General features: G+C 47.6%; 1 protein-coding gene across 2 annotated transcripts in view; it reads left to right on the top strand.

The window, feature by feature from the left end:
- The window catches only part of Asap1 (ArfGAP with SH3 domain, ankyrin repeat and PH domain 1), a 297,167-nt gene that overhangs the window by 565 nt on the left and 280,986 nt on the right, over nucleotides 1–15,616 (top strand). The gene's annotated exons all lie outside the window — the stretch shown is intronic.

Genomic DNA, 15,616 nt, shown 5'->3' with positions numbered 1-15,616 from the left:
GGCGCGGGCGCCGGCCGCGGCATTGTCTCTGTGGCGGGGGCCGCGGAAAGTTCCCCGCCGCCCCGGCCTGGACGTGGCGCCGCCAGGCAGGCCCCAGACCACTGGCTTTCAAAGGAACCCGAGGGGCGATTCCCACCCGGGACCAGGGAAGGGGGCTGTGGGCCCGCTGCGTGTTCCGAGAGCAACAGGAAGTTTTCAAACGCAAAGAAGCAAAGTCTCCCGGCCCGGTTTTCCGTGGTTTAATGCAGCCCCCGCGCCCCGGAGCCCGCGCCCCGGCGCTCCTCACGCGGTTACTCCTGCGGCCTCCAGACGTGGTTAACTCGACCTCCGCTTTACCTCTAACCCACCGGCCAACCACTCTCTCCCACTTCTTTCTTTCCAGCCACTCGGTCAGGTTGTCTTGGCAGAATCGATTCTGGGATGACAGCCGGCCACCGACTGCTGAGTAAAGCCTTGCGATTGTGAAACACACCCGATTCAGGTTTTAGGCCGGGTTTGATCTCGGTGGCAGCCTTCCCTGCTCAGGGCTCATCTGGCTGGCAATTGGAAGACCATTGGATAGCATTAGGAAGGCTCAGGCACCCTGGAATCGTCCCCCTACTTGTTACATAGATGAGGTTCAAGGGGTGACAGGACTTGGCCGTGAGTAGTTTCCCGCCACTGCGCCTTGGACTGTGTGAGCTAATGGTTTACCAGCCATGGAGCGGGAATTGGAAATTTGTCCTCTCCCATTGTAACCTTCCCCACTTCAGGGCCTTGTCTCCTCACCTTATCTATGAGTACTCTTAAGTTTGAGATGTGCACTTATCTCAAACCTCTGTATTTTCAGATGGGAAGTGCAAAAAATTACTTTGCTGTTTCCCCTGTTTAGCTCCCAGATCCATTTGGGATTCAGCTACCAAATGGGCTTGAAATATTAAATGAATAGTTTATCATGTAGAGAATTACTTTTTTTTTTTTTTTTGTCGATCATGGGGCTTGAACTCTGGGCCTGAGCGCTGGCCCTCAGCTCTTCAGCTCAAGGCTAGCACTCTACCACTGGAGCCACAGTGCCACTTCCGGTTTCCTGGTGGGCTATTGGAGATAAGAGTTTCACAGACTTTCCTGCCCGGGCTGGCTTTGAACTGCTATCCTCAGATCCCAGCTTCCTGAGTAGCTAGGATTACAGGTGTGAGCCGCCGGTGCCCAGCTCATAGACTTACTTTTTATGTCTCTCCCCACCTATTTTTCTCCTCATGAGGGTTCTGAGTGGCTGGTTTTTCATTTGTATGTGATCATGTTAGAAAGGTTTCTTTCTTTGTTTTTTTCTTTTTACAAGTTTGCCATTTGGTGAAGGAAATTGAAATTCTCTACACCTCCCCAGTCCTTCCAAACCACAGCAAGCCAGATTTTCAAAACCAATGTGGGGCCTGCAGGCCCTGAGATGAATGCATGCCTTGGAACAAAGCCTGCTCTGTGAAGACCTTCCCCCCAGATGGTCTCTCTAAGCCATGCCCAGGTGGCTGCAGAGTAGAGGGAAGAAGGGAAGGAACCCACATTTCCTGGAACTTTCCCTCCTTTCTCACAGTCCCTTCCATCTCTCCCTTTCTTTCTCACTGCTGTGTCTGCCATGGTCATGAAAGATCTTTTCTGTGTGTGTGTGTGAAAGATTCCCTGTATAAGCAATGGTAATGGTGACAGCTTGCACTTATCGATCACTTATCGTATGCCTTAGAAGTCTCCAAGGAGAAGGAACCCCTTTGGGAGATTTGCCCAGAGAGGACAGCACTTCTCAGATTCATCTAGAGCTGAGTCACTCTTTCCTGCATTCAGTAAATATTTGCTAAGTGGCTCTGCTGTGGGAGGTGCCAGTCAGGTGTAGATAAATAGGACCCTGTTTTCAAGGCCTCATCCTTCAGTGTCAGTCTCATGCTTTTTCATTTAATTAGTCAACATAGCAACCCTGTATTGGGCACCTACTCTATGATGTCCCCAGGACACAGCGATAAGCAAACTGAGATTAGCCCCGCCCTCCTGGAGCTTGCCTTCCACTGTGGGAGACCAGGAGCAGTGAAGACGTTGGAAACTTTTTTTCTAGCAAAAGATTGTGATGGTTGATCCTATCAAAGAAAGCAACCAGAGACCAAAGAGGAGGATACAGGGACAATGTTGGTTTGTAAGACGGCCTGCAAAAGGCTGACCTGAGAAAGAAGAATGAGGCAGGCAGAGAAGGAGGGGAAGGAGGCCTTCAAAGAAGAGGGATGGGAATGTGCGAAGTCCTTGCACAGGAGAATTCTAAGTGTTCCAGGGATGGAGAACGACAGGAGAACAGTAGGGCATTGGGATAAGATGAAGCTGGTGAGTATGTCAGGGCCCAGATCACTTAGCTGTGAATTCCCCCATGCCAAGTACAAAGGAAACATGGATCAGTTCACACAGCAGTAGGATCTGATTGAGCTTTTTTGGTGTGTGTTGTTGTTGTGGTTGTGGTTTGTGTGTGTGTGTGTGTGTGTGCGCGCGCGGGTACTGAGGCTTGAACTCAGGGTCCTATACTTTTGGCTCACACGCACGCATGTATGTGTGGGTACTGAGGCTTGAACTCAGGGTCCTATACTTTTGGCTCTTGTTGTTCAAGGCTGGTGCTCTGCCAGTAAACCTACATGTCACTGCTAGTTTTTTGCTCATTAACTAGAGATAGGACTCTCAAATCTATCTGCCTGGACTGTCTTCAGACTGTGAGCCTCAGATCTCAGCCTTCTGTAACTTCCAGGCCTACAGGTATGAGCCACCAGTGCCTAGCTCCTGATTTATTTTTTTAATTTTATTAAATTGTGCCAGGCCTAAAGCTCGAACTTAGAGCCTCAAGGCTGGTGTTCTACCACTTGGAGCCATAGCTCCACTTCTGGCTTTTTGGTTGTTAAGTGGAGATAAGAGATTCAGGGACTTTCCTGCTCAGGGTTGGTTTTGGACTATGATCCTCAGCTTTCAGTCTCCTGAGTAGCTAGGATTCCTGGAGGAAGCCACTTGTGCCTGGGTGGTTGACTTTTGTTGTTGTTGTTGTCGGTTGTGGGGCTTGAACTCTGGGCCTGGACGCTGTCTCTCAGCATTTCAGCTCAAGGCAAGCACTCTGCCTACCACTTGAGCCACAGCACCACTTCCTGTTTTCTGAGTGGCTTATTGGAGATAAGACCCTCAAAAACTTTTCTGCTTGTGCTAGCTTTGAACCACAATTCTCAGATCTCAGCCTCCTGATTAGCTAGGTATACAGGCATGAGCCACCGGTGCCCCGCTGATTGATATTTTTAAGAGACTAGTTTTACTGTGGCATGAAGAGTGAATCATAGGAGCAAAGAAGATGCTGGAAGGCCACTTAGGAGGCCTTCTTGCTAATCTAGGAAAGCTGGTGATGGTTTAGACCAGGTGGAGGTGGTGATGGTGGAAAAGCAGGTGGATTCTAGTTCAAGCTTGGAGCTAGAACTGAAGCCATTTGGAGACCTGAAGCTATCTGGAAATAAATTACCTGCCAGTGATGCAGGGGAAGAATTCAAGCATGACCTACCGCTTCTCACCTCCAGGGTTCCGGTTGAGTAGTTCTGGGGATGTTGGTGTCATCTTGGGAGAGAGAAGCCTAGAAGAGGAATATGTTTGTGGAGAAAATTAAGCTCTTTGAACTGGCCATGGTAAGGCTGAGATGTCTAGGTGCATCTCCATGAAGATTCGAGGCAGTTTGGGGTTGTGAGACTGGGGAGGCAAGATTTAGGGGATGGATGTTCTTAGCTGAAGCTGAGTCACTGAAGTGCTGGCTAGCTGTGTCTTGCTCTGTTATTTTTCTGAGTAACTGCTTATGTTCCTCCTTGCCTGAGATTCTCTTCCTTTCTCCACAGCTGACTCTCATGCCTCTTTTAAAGCAAACCTGTTCCTTTACCTCCTGGAAGATACCCTGGGCGCCTATCCCAGAGCGCCTGATGTCCTTCATCATAGTGGTTTTTTTTTTTTTTTTTTTTTTTGGTATCTTACACCTATGAAAACTTTGGTGCAGCCCTTCCACAGAGAACTGTAAATGAGTATAAGATCAACATATGTTAGCCATTCTTTTACTATTATTATGCAATCTATTTAGCAATAGACATATAAATAACAATGACAGGTTAGCATGGGCCTGTAAATAAAAAAAGGTATTCTATTATGATGAGCTTAAAGATGGTATGTAACTGTTCCTATTGTGCCAGTGATACATTACCCCAAAGTGCATGTCTCACACAGCACTGACTTAACCATTGTCTGTTTCTGCAGACTGGAAATGGGTCCCCTTAGTTTAATATCAAGGAGTGATCAAGGCCGCATTCCTACCAGAAGTTCTAATCTATGTCCGTGTCTTTGCAGGCTTTTAGAGGCCACCTTCGGTCCTCATGGCCAGCAGAATCAGCCTTACTTAGTCTTCTCTTCGGTTGCCATGTTTTGGTTCTCCATTCTGGCTTCCTCTTCACCTTTAAAATCTCTATATAATTTAGGCTATATAACTACATATCTATAGATCCTGGGCATGCCAGTGTGGACATCTTTGGGAGCTGATAAAGGAGATTCTAGGGAAGAGCTAGGGAGAGACTCCTGACCCAGTCGGGTGGGGAAGTTAGGACATTTCCACAACATTCATGATACAGCATGCTTTCATTTGAAGGTCTGGTCAGGCCATGGATTTCTTCTCCATGTCAGGTCCATGTGGGGAATTAGGCTGAGGATTCATTCCCTGCACAGTCTGCTAGCAGCAGGCTTGAGGTTCACTGTCAACCAGGGGACACTAAACTCTTCTCACCCTGCCTCATAAGTAAATTAATTACTGGCCATGAAAATCCTCCTCCAGCTCAGCTACCCTCACGTCCTCTCCCAGGAAGGGATGGGCAGGGGGTGGTTAGAGGGATGGGAAGCTGCCCAGGGTTCATTTATCAGCAAACAGGAAGCCCCACAAGTTGTGCCCTTTGTAAAGCTAAATCCTAGTTCCAAATCCCAACTAGTGTCCCTAACCTAAGCCAGCCCTGTTCCAATATCACTGGCCACAAGAGAACTAGGGGAGGGTATGTGGATGGATCAAGACAAAGCCATCTGAATCCTTAGGGGAAACCCCATGTGTCTGGCCTTCTGGTGGCACATGGCCAGGTGGTGGCATCCTTTGAAAGGGAAGGAATTGGTCACAATGAGTGTGTACCCACTCCATGTTGCTGTGAGGAGATAAGACTAGAATTCTGTCTGGTGCTAGTTGGCTCTTACTTGAAGTACTAGCTACTCAGGAGGTTGAGATCTGGAGAATTTAGGTTTGAAGCCCACTAGATGACATGTCCAAGAATAACCAGCAAAATGCTGGGCTGGAGGCATGACTCAAGTGGTAGCGTACCAGTCAAGCAATCAAGCTGAACAAGAAGAATGCTAACCCTCGTACCAGAAGGGGGAAAAAGCTACTTAAAAAATTAAAGTTTCATGAGAAAAAACAGGCTCAGTGCCACAATACTGCCAGGAAACACACCATTTGGAGAGCCACACAAACTCTTCTGGTCACCAGGAGGATGAGCTGCAGAGAAAGTCATTTGCCACCAGGGATTTCTCTGCCAGCACCTTCCAGTTTTGTCCTTTGGAAATGCCACAAACTAATCTCCTGTTGGAGTCTTGCAGTATCTCTGTTGCTTCCTCTTCTTCCACCCTAAGTCAGGAAGTGTGAAGGTGCACAGACTCAGAGAGACAGAAGAGTTGGCCAGTGTGTCCCTGCCTGAAGCAGCCCCAGCTGGAGTGTGGTTTGGAATAGAAGAGAGTGGTCAGCCAGTCCTCCGCCCACATGTGGTTGGAATTCTGCAGAAGCAGGCAAGGGGTGGACGGTCTGTAGGTGGCAGGATGATGCCTACTCCCTTTTGGAGAATGTACACACTTCCCTCTTCTAGGCTGAGCATGAATTTTTGGTCACAGCTTCTTCTGCCTCACTCACTCTGCCTAGGTGGAACAATATTGCGTGTCTGCTTCATTGTGGTCTTATTTCTCCTTTCGTGGATCCAAGGAGCCCCTGCCAGTCTTAATGGTTCTCCCCTGAGCTCTGTGACCTCCATGAACACAGCACTGTTGCAGAATAGGGAACCAGAGGATTATGGGCTCCACTCCCTCTACTCTGCCCTGGGCATGATTGCTGCAGCTTCACTGATTTAACTCACGTAGGCCATTGTTCAAGCCATCTTGCAGGAACTTGCCCATGTAGTTATCCCACCTGTGAGACTATCGACTTGAGGGGGGGTAGTGACTTGGAGGAGAGAGATTAGTTTCATTAAGTCCTCACCAATGGTAGGTGCTGAGCAGGGAGGTGGAGTCAGGTGCCTTGGCATAAGTTGTTCATGAATCCATCATGGAGTTTTGTAATTTTAGTAACTGTCTACTTTATTTCTAGAAACCTTTTTTGGTTCTTTCTCAGATCATCCTGGCCTTTTATCACCCAGCTTCATTCTTTCCTTAAGATTTCTCTTCCATACTTGAGACTGTGTTTAAACATATGGATGTTGAACATTCACACAGCTCTGCCTTCTTTGCTCTAAAGGGCATACTTCTTCCACTTGTGATGTCTTGCGGTTTGGGGACAGGAGGGTGCATGTTTCAGGAGAGTCCCACCTGTACTGGGTAGCAGGTATCTATTCTATAGAGACCCCCCCAAGCCCCAACTCCAAAGGTTTTCTAGGTCCTGGGCAAGGGAGCTACTGGGCCTAGCACTCTTCTGGGCCGGAACCTTGGTATACAAGGGGCTCTACTCATGTTGACAGGGTTTTAATTTCATGTTGCATAGGGGCTCCCCCACTCCCACTCCTGACCCTAAACAAGGCAGGCTCAGACTTTCTAGCTAGTTTCACAAACTGACCTCTATGGGTTCCTGGCTTTGTAAAGAGGTCTCTTAGCTCTGCTTTACTTGGGGGAGGGGGTAAAACTAAATTGGAGCCAACCAGCTGAATCTATTTAAGAGAAGACTGAAGAATGCTCATAAAAATGTAAAACTTGCCTTTTGGGGAAATGAACTGGAATCTCTGTGAAAACATCAGCATTTGAGAGATTGGAGTCAGTGGCAAGCACATCCTGAGCCTGTCTGTGCTCACGTGCCATGTACCCACGCTGCTGAAGGCGCTGGCAGGTGAGAGGGCCTTGTTCAGCTGGTGTTTCCTAGTGTTTAGCATCGTGCCTAGCAGAGAGGATAGTAACTGTTTTGGAATGAATGGAGGGACGGAAGGAGGAAGGACATTCATATCGTTGAAGACAAATACTGATCCAGAAGACATACTAAGCACAGAAATGAAACTCAGATGTCCCGAGTTCTGGTCCAGGAATTAATACTGATGTTGGCCTGTCATGTGGCTATCACCTGACTAAGGGGTGTCCTGATTCATCCTCCCTGCCAGGCTATGAGGAGACAGTCGGTGTGGGGAAAGGGAATCTTCTGAGGGAAAGGGGCAGGGAGCTTCCCAGTGGGTACTTGGCTTTGGGGACTCTCCCTGCCTCACGTCTGCCACCATGGGCCTAGGCTTTTGAGGGAGAGACTACAAGCTTTTGGGATCCTCAGAGCTTGTTCTCTCAAGTTAGGGGCTGTGTTATGGTGTGTAGTTAGCAGTTGGGCATTGGGGTGCTTAACTGGCTCCTGGATCTTGGGACATTCTTTCTCTAGTAATTTCCCCAAGGCTCACAGATGAGTGTGAGCTGCCTCTGAGAACTGTTGGGCAGTGGGGCGTAGGCACTTCATAGCCTTCGTGAACTTTGACCTGCTGTTCTGTGAGGCTAATCCTCTGGACGGCTATCCTTCCGGCCAAGTTATTTTTCCTTGTCTAATGTGATTTGGTGAGTACAGAGGACCAGCAGTCACAAGGATGCCCTGGGAAACTGCTAGACTCAGAGGCAACAACAGTGGCCGATATTTATTGCACATCAACTAAGCCTTTCCTGTTTATGAGCTCATTCATTGCCCATAATATCCCTGTAAATGTGGTACCATGTGTATGTACCGCTTATCTCCCTTCAAGGCCAAATGGCTTTGTAAGTGGCATCATGTTTTTTTTTTTTTTTTTGTAGGTCATGGGGCTTGAACTCTGGGTATGGGCGTTGTCCCTCAGCTCTTCAGCTCAAGGCTAGGACTCTACCACTAGAGCCACAGCACCACTTCTGGTTTGCTGGTGGTTTATTGGAGATAAGAGCCTTTTTTTTTTTTTTTTTTTTTGGTCTGTCGTGGGGCTTGGACTCTGGGCTTGGGTGCTGTTCCTGCACTCTTCAGCTCAAGACGAGCACTCTACCACTTGAGCCACAGCGCCACTTCTGGTTTTCTAGTGGTTAATTGGAGATAAGAGTCTCATGGACTTTTCTGCCCCAGCTAGCTTTGAACCGTGATCCTCAGATCAAAGCCTTCTCAGTGGCTAGGATTGCAGGTGTGAGCTACTGGTGCCCAGCTTTGAGATAAGACTCTATGGACGTTCCTGCCCAGGCTAGCTTTGAACCATGATCCAGATCTCAGCCACCTGAGTAGCTAGGACTATAGGCGTGAGCCACTGGTGGCCAGGTAGTAGCACGATTTTGAACAACGTGATTGGAGCTCCCAGCCTACAGTATTGAAAGTAACAACCTGAATTTGAATCTCATGTTCTAATTCCTCCCATACCTTGGTAGGGTCTATCCTTAGCCTTTCTCTTAGCCTTCCTGAGTTTTAGTTTCCTCTTCTATAAATAGTGAAAAAAAAATCTCACAGTTTTTTTTTAAGGTGTCAAATAAAACAATTATATAAGGAAAGTAGCTAAGTGAGTGGCTGGCACATAATTGGTATAAAACAAAAGTGAGTGGGTTCTGAAATGCCATAAGAGTTTGCATTTGCATGATCAGAAAGGAAGCATGAAAGAGCCAACTCAGTATAAAGAGTTTTCAACTACATAAGCTTTTCCTGTGTGCCCTGCTGTGTGCCAGGCACTTACAATCCAAGAGGGAATAGCAAAATGTACATACCTGGGTGCAGTTGAGCAGAAGAGAAAGGTATGTACCTGCTGATAATTTTGGATTGCTGTCAGTCCTCTCCATAGAAGAGAGTGAAGATAAACCATGACTATGTGTATTGGGGGATTTAGGGTTATGGAACAGAAGTCATCTCAGGGCTCAAGAGAAAGCCTGGTGGAGAGGCTCAGTCTGAGCTGGGGGCAGGATGTCTGTAAGCTCAGATATCCTGAGAAGAACCGACCAAAGTCCCCGGGATGGGAATGTGCTGATTTATCTCGGGGGAGGGCTAAGGTTTCAACATTGGCTCAAGGAGAAAGGTAGAACTCTTAGTTGAAATATACTGGCATTCAGGGTTTCTCTTTGGAATTCACTTGTCCCTGCTATTTCCTGTCCCCTACCCTCACAGAAGTGATGTAGAAAAGCAAGCAGCAGCTTCGTTTATAGCCCTTCCCGTAATAGTCTTTTGCAAATTTCCTCTCCTAGGACAGCTACTTCCTCAGACCCAAAATAGATGGCAGGAGGATGGAGGTGTGGGCTATTTGCAGATTGCATTCTGCTATGGTTTGCATTTGCTTTGATTGCATCTAGAGGATTGTGTATTGGGAAGTTTGGGCCTCAGAGTAGGGCTGAAACCTTCAAGAGGCGGGGCCTGGTGGGAGGATTTTAGGTCATTGAAGGCATGCCCTTAGAAGGTAAATATGCTGCCACTTGAATTTTGAGAGAGTGGTTATCAAAGGAGCCAGCTTGGCCCCACCTGCATCTTGCTGCCCTCTGACTTCAGAGTTCATTTGCACGTCTTCCTGCCATTGCCGTACAGGCACCAGACCCTTGGGCCCCCAAAACTATGAGCTGAATGAACCTCTTGTTCTTCCTGAGTTAGTTGGGTTAGGTATCTTACTCTAGTGATGAGAAGGTGACACTGTGAAGAGGGATGTTGAGGAGGTGAGTGAGAGACAAGGTGTAGCAGAAGACGTGGTGGTTGTTTACCCAATACCCTTTCCTCTTCTTTCTGGTTGACAAAGCTTTGATCTAAAGAAATCCCCTTTCCACAGACTGTAAGGGAGATGAAGCGGGTCCTGGGGTAAATCACTGGGTCCTCCTCCCTTGGCAGTGATTGGTTCATTCATGGGCACATGGCATAGCTTTGGCTAATGAAATTTGAAGAGGGGTTTGAGAGTGGGGAAACATTTTTCTCTATCTTAAAAAGAGTCTAAGCTGGGCATGGTGGCTCATGTCCGTAATCCTATTTACTCAGGACACAGATCTGAGGATTGCAGTTTGAGGCCAACCAGTCCCCAAAAGTTGGAAGAGCTGTGGCTCAAGTGGTAGAGTGCTAGCCTTGAACACAAAAGCTCGGGGACAGTGCACAGACCCTGAGTTCAAGCCCCAGGAGCCCCTACCTCCAAAAACCCTAGTCTTCTGCTGTAGAACATAGTGGGGTGGGCATGTGAAGCCTGAAAACTGTGGCAGTTCTCATGGCGCTATAAGGAAGCTTCCTAGCTTAGGGAAAGCATGCTGAGAGTGTCAAGAATAAACAGCTGTTTTCTGAGTTGGTCTTTCTGTTACATGTAGCCAAGAAAACACCTTAACGAATACTCAATGGAATGGTCATTGACATAAGGCATCTAGATGATTCTGGGTCTCTTACAACCTCTCCACTAAGTAGCTCACCACCCTGTTTGAGATTCACTGTTGCTATTCCTTACTTTTGAATTGTCCTTTCCCTATGCCCACCTTCCCCAAATGCAACTTCACCCTTAAAGCAAAGCTCAGGTGTACTTTCTCTGCAGAATCTTTTCTGGTGGCAGTTAGTTCCTTCTTTGAGTACTCGTGGCATGTGTTGACCTAGCCTTCCACTTCCATTCTCTCCTTATCAAATGCCTCCTTTGTGTAGCTGTTATATTACCCACTGGCATGAGCCCTGCTATTCTATGGCCTGTGTGTGAATGCCCAGACATTGATGAGCACAGGCTACCATATTGTCATACATGTATACCGAGTTTGCTGAGGAAGAAGGGAAGGGGAGATGATGAGGTGTGGAGAGCTGTGCCAATGAGGATGTGGTAGTAGCAATAGCATGGTGCATGCTGGGAACTGTGAGGGACTTGGTGTGAGTAGACTGGCCTTGAAGGCAGAAGGCCAGAGCCACATCTGGAAGCTTGAGTTTTATCATGAGGCTGCTGAGCAGCCTCTGATGGATTGAAGTGGGAGTGATGTGGTCTTTGCTCTTTGGAAAGATGGCCCTGGGTGCTGAGTGGATCAGGAGGGTGAGGACTAGGACAGGAAGCAGGAAGACCAGTCAGGGTGCCTTGTTGGGAACTGAGAGGGAAGATGTATGGGTGGCAAATTTGGCTGCATAGGGATTGATTGGATGGAAGCGTGAGGAGCGAGGACGGCCACAGCACAGCCTTCGGGCTTGTTGGTGAGGCTAAGTCATGCCCATGTCTCACAAGGTTTTGGTCTCCTGGACCTGCTACCCCCGAAGTGCTCTTCTCTGGCCCCAGTGGAAGTTGCAGTGAGTAAGGTTGTAACAAGTCCATGTCCACTCTTCTTTCTTCTCCCAACATTTCAGCTCTTTGGGTCCTGCCTAAGGGTCCGGAAAGAGCTGTGACGTGGCTTTTCTGGTGCACTTGCTTCTCTAGGACTGAGCCTGGAGAAGAGAGAAGACTTTCTAAATGTGTGTCTGTGGCCTTTCTCCCAGACCAAGCAACGTAGAACAATGAATTCCAGCATCTCCAGCCCTGCCCCTTCTGTAATCCCTGCCCTACACTGAACTTTTTTGTATTTTCTCTCTCTCTCTCTGTCTCTGTGTCTGTCTGTCTGTCTGTCTCTGTCTCTGTCTCTCTGTTTCTCCCTCTCTCTCTCTCTCTCACACACACACAGAAACATGGTGCCTTTCTCCCCTATGGTCTTAGTCATCTCTGTGAGTCTTTGACATCCGCTTAGCAAAGTGCATACCCTGTGGTAGACCAGATGCTTAATTTGTCTTTGATGCATGAATTATTCCTTCATTCCTCTTTAGCTTAGAGTTTGGCAATCCATGTTATACTAAATTTGAAAAGCTCTTTTGGAATGGTCTCTGAGGACAAGAAGGAGTTAGGCTTGAGGGATTCATGTGGAGGAGGAAACAGAAGATAAGACTTGTGCCCAGGCTTCCTGCCTCCAAGCCCCGTGCTCTTCTCATGACCACCTTATCACTTCTGAGCCAGTGAGGAGACACCTACTAGGAGAGTTGCCTGCATCCTGGACTATATCACCCTGAATCAGAGAGGGGCCTTGTAGACCCCGGATGCAGCTATCACAGAGAACACAACTTGCTCTTCAAAAATTCATTTTTTATAACTGGGTACTGGAGGCTCACACCTATAATCCTAACCACTCAGGAGGCTGAGATCTGAGGAGCATGATTCAAAGCCAGCCCAGGCAGGAAAGTCCTTGAGGCTTTTACCTCCAATAAACTACAACCCTCCCTCCTCCCCCCTCCAACAAAAAAGGAAAAAGCTAGAAGTAGAGCTGTGGCTCAAAGTGGTAGAGCATTAGCCTTGAGCAAAAGACATAAGGGACAAGCACCAGGTTATGAGTTCCAGCCCCACAACTGACCAAAAAATAAATCATTTTTAAGAAGATTTTTTTGAGCAGTACTGACGTTGATCTCACAGCCTTGTGAGTGCTAAGCAGATACTTTACCTCTTGGGCCATGCCCTATCCTTTTTGTTTGTATGCATTTTGTTTTTGAGACAGAATCGTACTTTGATGGGCTGACTGTCAATTTACAATTTTCCTATCTCGGCCGTCTGAGTAGCTGTGTTTACAAATGTGTACTACCACACCCAGTTCTGAAAGAATCTTATGGAGCTAGGCTCTGGTAGCTTATACCTGCAATCCTAGTTACTCAGGAGACTGGGATCTATGGATCACAGTGCAGAGGCAGTCTGGGTCAGAGGCAGCACAGTTCAAAGCACTAGCTTTGATGAGAAAAGCCCAGGGCCAATGCCCAGACCCTGAGTACCAACACACACACACACACACACACACACACACACACACACACACACACTTGTCTTACTGGATATAATTTGAATATGTGGGGTGTGCTCATCAAACAAGGTGATAGTTGATTAGGATAATCTGAATTCCACAATGAAACTTTAAACTTCCAGTTTGAGTGAAGTAAGAGTGTCTAACTGTCAGGTGTTTAGAGTTCATAATCCAGGGCCCTGAAGCTGTATACACAATGATCATCAGAAACCAAGCTTTTTCCATGTGTAGATGGGAAAGAATTTGAATCCTGGATGCCTATGTGAGTCATAACTTGGCCTTCTATTGGCTATTTGCTGACCCTGACAAATGCAAGGCTGTTCCAAGCCTAGTTTTTGTTATCTGCCAAATGCTGTTTGGAGTAGGAACAATGCCCAGTCCATGGGCACCATGTTGGCTGTGCTGTTGATGGTGTTGGTGATTGCTAAGGTTGACCCATGTCTTTTCCAAAATGATTTTGAAGTCCTTAATCTCCACATCTTCAGATCGTGACTTACTTAGAAACTTTCTCTGTGGGCAACAAGTTAAAATCAGATCAATTGGGTGGGAATTTGGACATAGACAAGACAAAAAAAGGAGGAAAAGAGAATGATAAAGACACACACACACACACACACACACAAACAGAAGATGGCTGTGCCTGGTATACCACACTTGGATAGCTGGCAACCCCCAGCAACTAGGTGAAGGCAAAGAAAGATTCTTCCCTCAAGCATCAGCGAGAACATGGTCACATCTCAATTTTTAAAATTCTGGCCTCTAGAACTGTGAGGGTAAAAAAAAAAAAGTGTTTTCAGCCTGCTAACTTTGGGTTCTGTGTGATGGGAACTAATAGGACAGCGATGATGACAGTGATGACAATGGCGATGACAATTTGACACTGACCCAAACCCTGGCCTAGAGGATGTTCCTTATATTGGGCTGTAGCTAGCATGTAGCTTTCATTCAGCCAGCACTGGCAGAGGTAGACCTACTTCTGTCTTCTAGACATGCCTCTCTGGTGACACTTGGGGAATTCCTTGGTTACAAGGAACAGGAGGTTAAAGGTCAAAACTCCTGATCTGGAGGGTGAAATGGATAGGGAGAAGGGCTGCTGAAGGGGTGATGTGGCTTTTGATCTGCTGTGGAAGTGTGTCGGGGGATCCCCAGTATTCTCAGAGATGGGGAGCTTTGAGAAGATAAGGAAAGGACACTTTGGAGCCAACCGTAGACAGTCTGTTCAGCTAGAGTATACGGCAATGAAGGACGAGGTAGGTAGTTGTGGTGGGTGAAAAGGGTGGGCTGAGAAAGCTGGCAGTGAGAAGCCTGGGAAGGAGGCTGCTCTGAATCTTCAGGGATTTTTTTCCCCCTCTCCTTCTCATCTAAACCCTCACCGAGCTGGAGGATGGGCTGGACCTGAGATTCCAAGCATGAGTCTGCTGGATGGTGAACTACTAGAAGGCAGGATTGAGTCTTCTTTTCTTCTGCTTACCCTTCTACTTAGCCAGTGCCTGACATTGAAGGCAGCCATTCTTAATGCTGTATAGATGACCAGCCTGCCATTTCCTGACCCTCCAGTAGACTTTTTATCTTATCTAAACGTTTGTCATGCTGACGTGTCACTGGCTGCCTCTTCCCTCTGCCCTGCCTGGAGCTCTGGGCTAACATTGTTTTGTGCACTGTCTACTGTGGTTTGTACTGTGCTATCTCAGTACCTGCTGAGTCCTCCGGAAGTGCTGGAGTGAGTGAATGACTCCACCTGGTCCCTTTTATCACCTGCTGAGAAGGGCATCCGTCCCAGCCAGTGTAGAGCTGCTCACAGCTTGTCACTGGGAAAATTGAATTGTTAAAGCCTCTGAGCTACAAGGGGGTCTCTGGACCTTTTAAAGGGGAGAGCAAATACAGAGAAGAGGTCTGGTGGCTGTGCTGAAGGGCCCTTGTGGAGTGAAGGTGGAGTGCTCTCCTGGCTGGTCCACCTGGCACAGGGCCATGTGGACTACAGTGACAGGAGAGGGACACTTGGCTGCCAGCCTCATAGGCCAGGAATTCATCAATCAGCTTGGTTTAAGAGATCCAGATTGATCCAGATTGATTCCAGGTCTCAAGGAACTAGTCAGTAAGGTTTGGCTGTGTAGAACAGAGAGTGGCTGGCCGCAGTTCATGGGAGACCATTGTGGGACCCCCCACTTCACAGCTCAGCGCGCACCTCCCCTTTCCTCCCCTCTGTCCCCTTTCTTCCCTCCAGTCCCCTCCCCTCCCTTCCCTTCTGTTCCCCTCCCCTCTCCTTTTCCTTTCCTCCTCCTCCCCTTCCCCTCTTCCTTCCCTTCCTTTTCTTTTTTCTTTCCATTTCTTCTTTTTTATTCCATTCTGCCCTCCTCCCTACTGTATTGGGACTCTTTTTCCATGTGACTAGTTTTACATAGTCATTTCTCATGGACATAGGCACTTTATTTAGGCATTCTTTTTTTTTTATTTAGGCATTCTTTTTGGTGGACTGTTTCTAATTTTTGCAGTTACATGCATGTCTAGATATTTACTTTTGATGATTTCTTAGAGGTGGAATTGCTGGGTCAAAGGGGAAGATACAGTTTCAGGTGACACACACACACACACACACACACACACACACACACAC

The sequence above is a fragment of the Dipodomys ordii genome, unplaced genomic scaffold, assembly GCF_000151885.1.
Source record: "Dipodomys ordii isolate 6190 unplaced genomic scaffold, Dord_2.0 Scaffold82, whole genome shotgun sequence".
Taxonomy (NCBI): domain Eukaryota; kingdom Metazoa; phylum Chordata; class Mammalia; order Rodentia; family Heteromyidae; genus Dipodomys; species Dipodomys ordii.
Note: the sequence above shows the minus strand (reverse complement) of the source record. Positions and strands in the feature narration are given on the sequence as shown.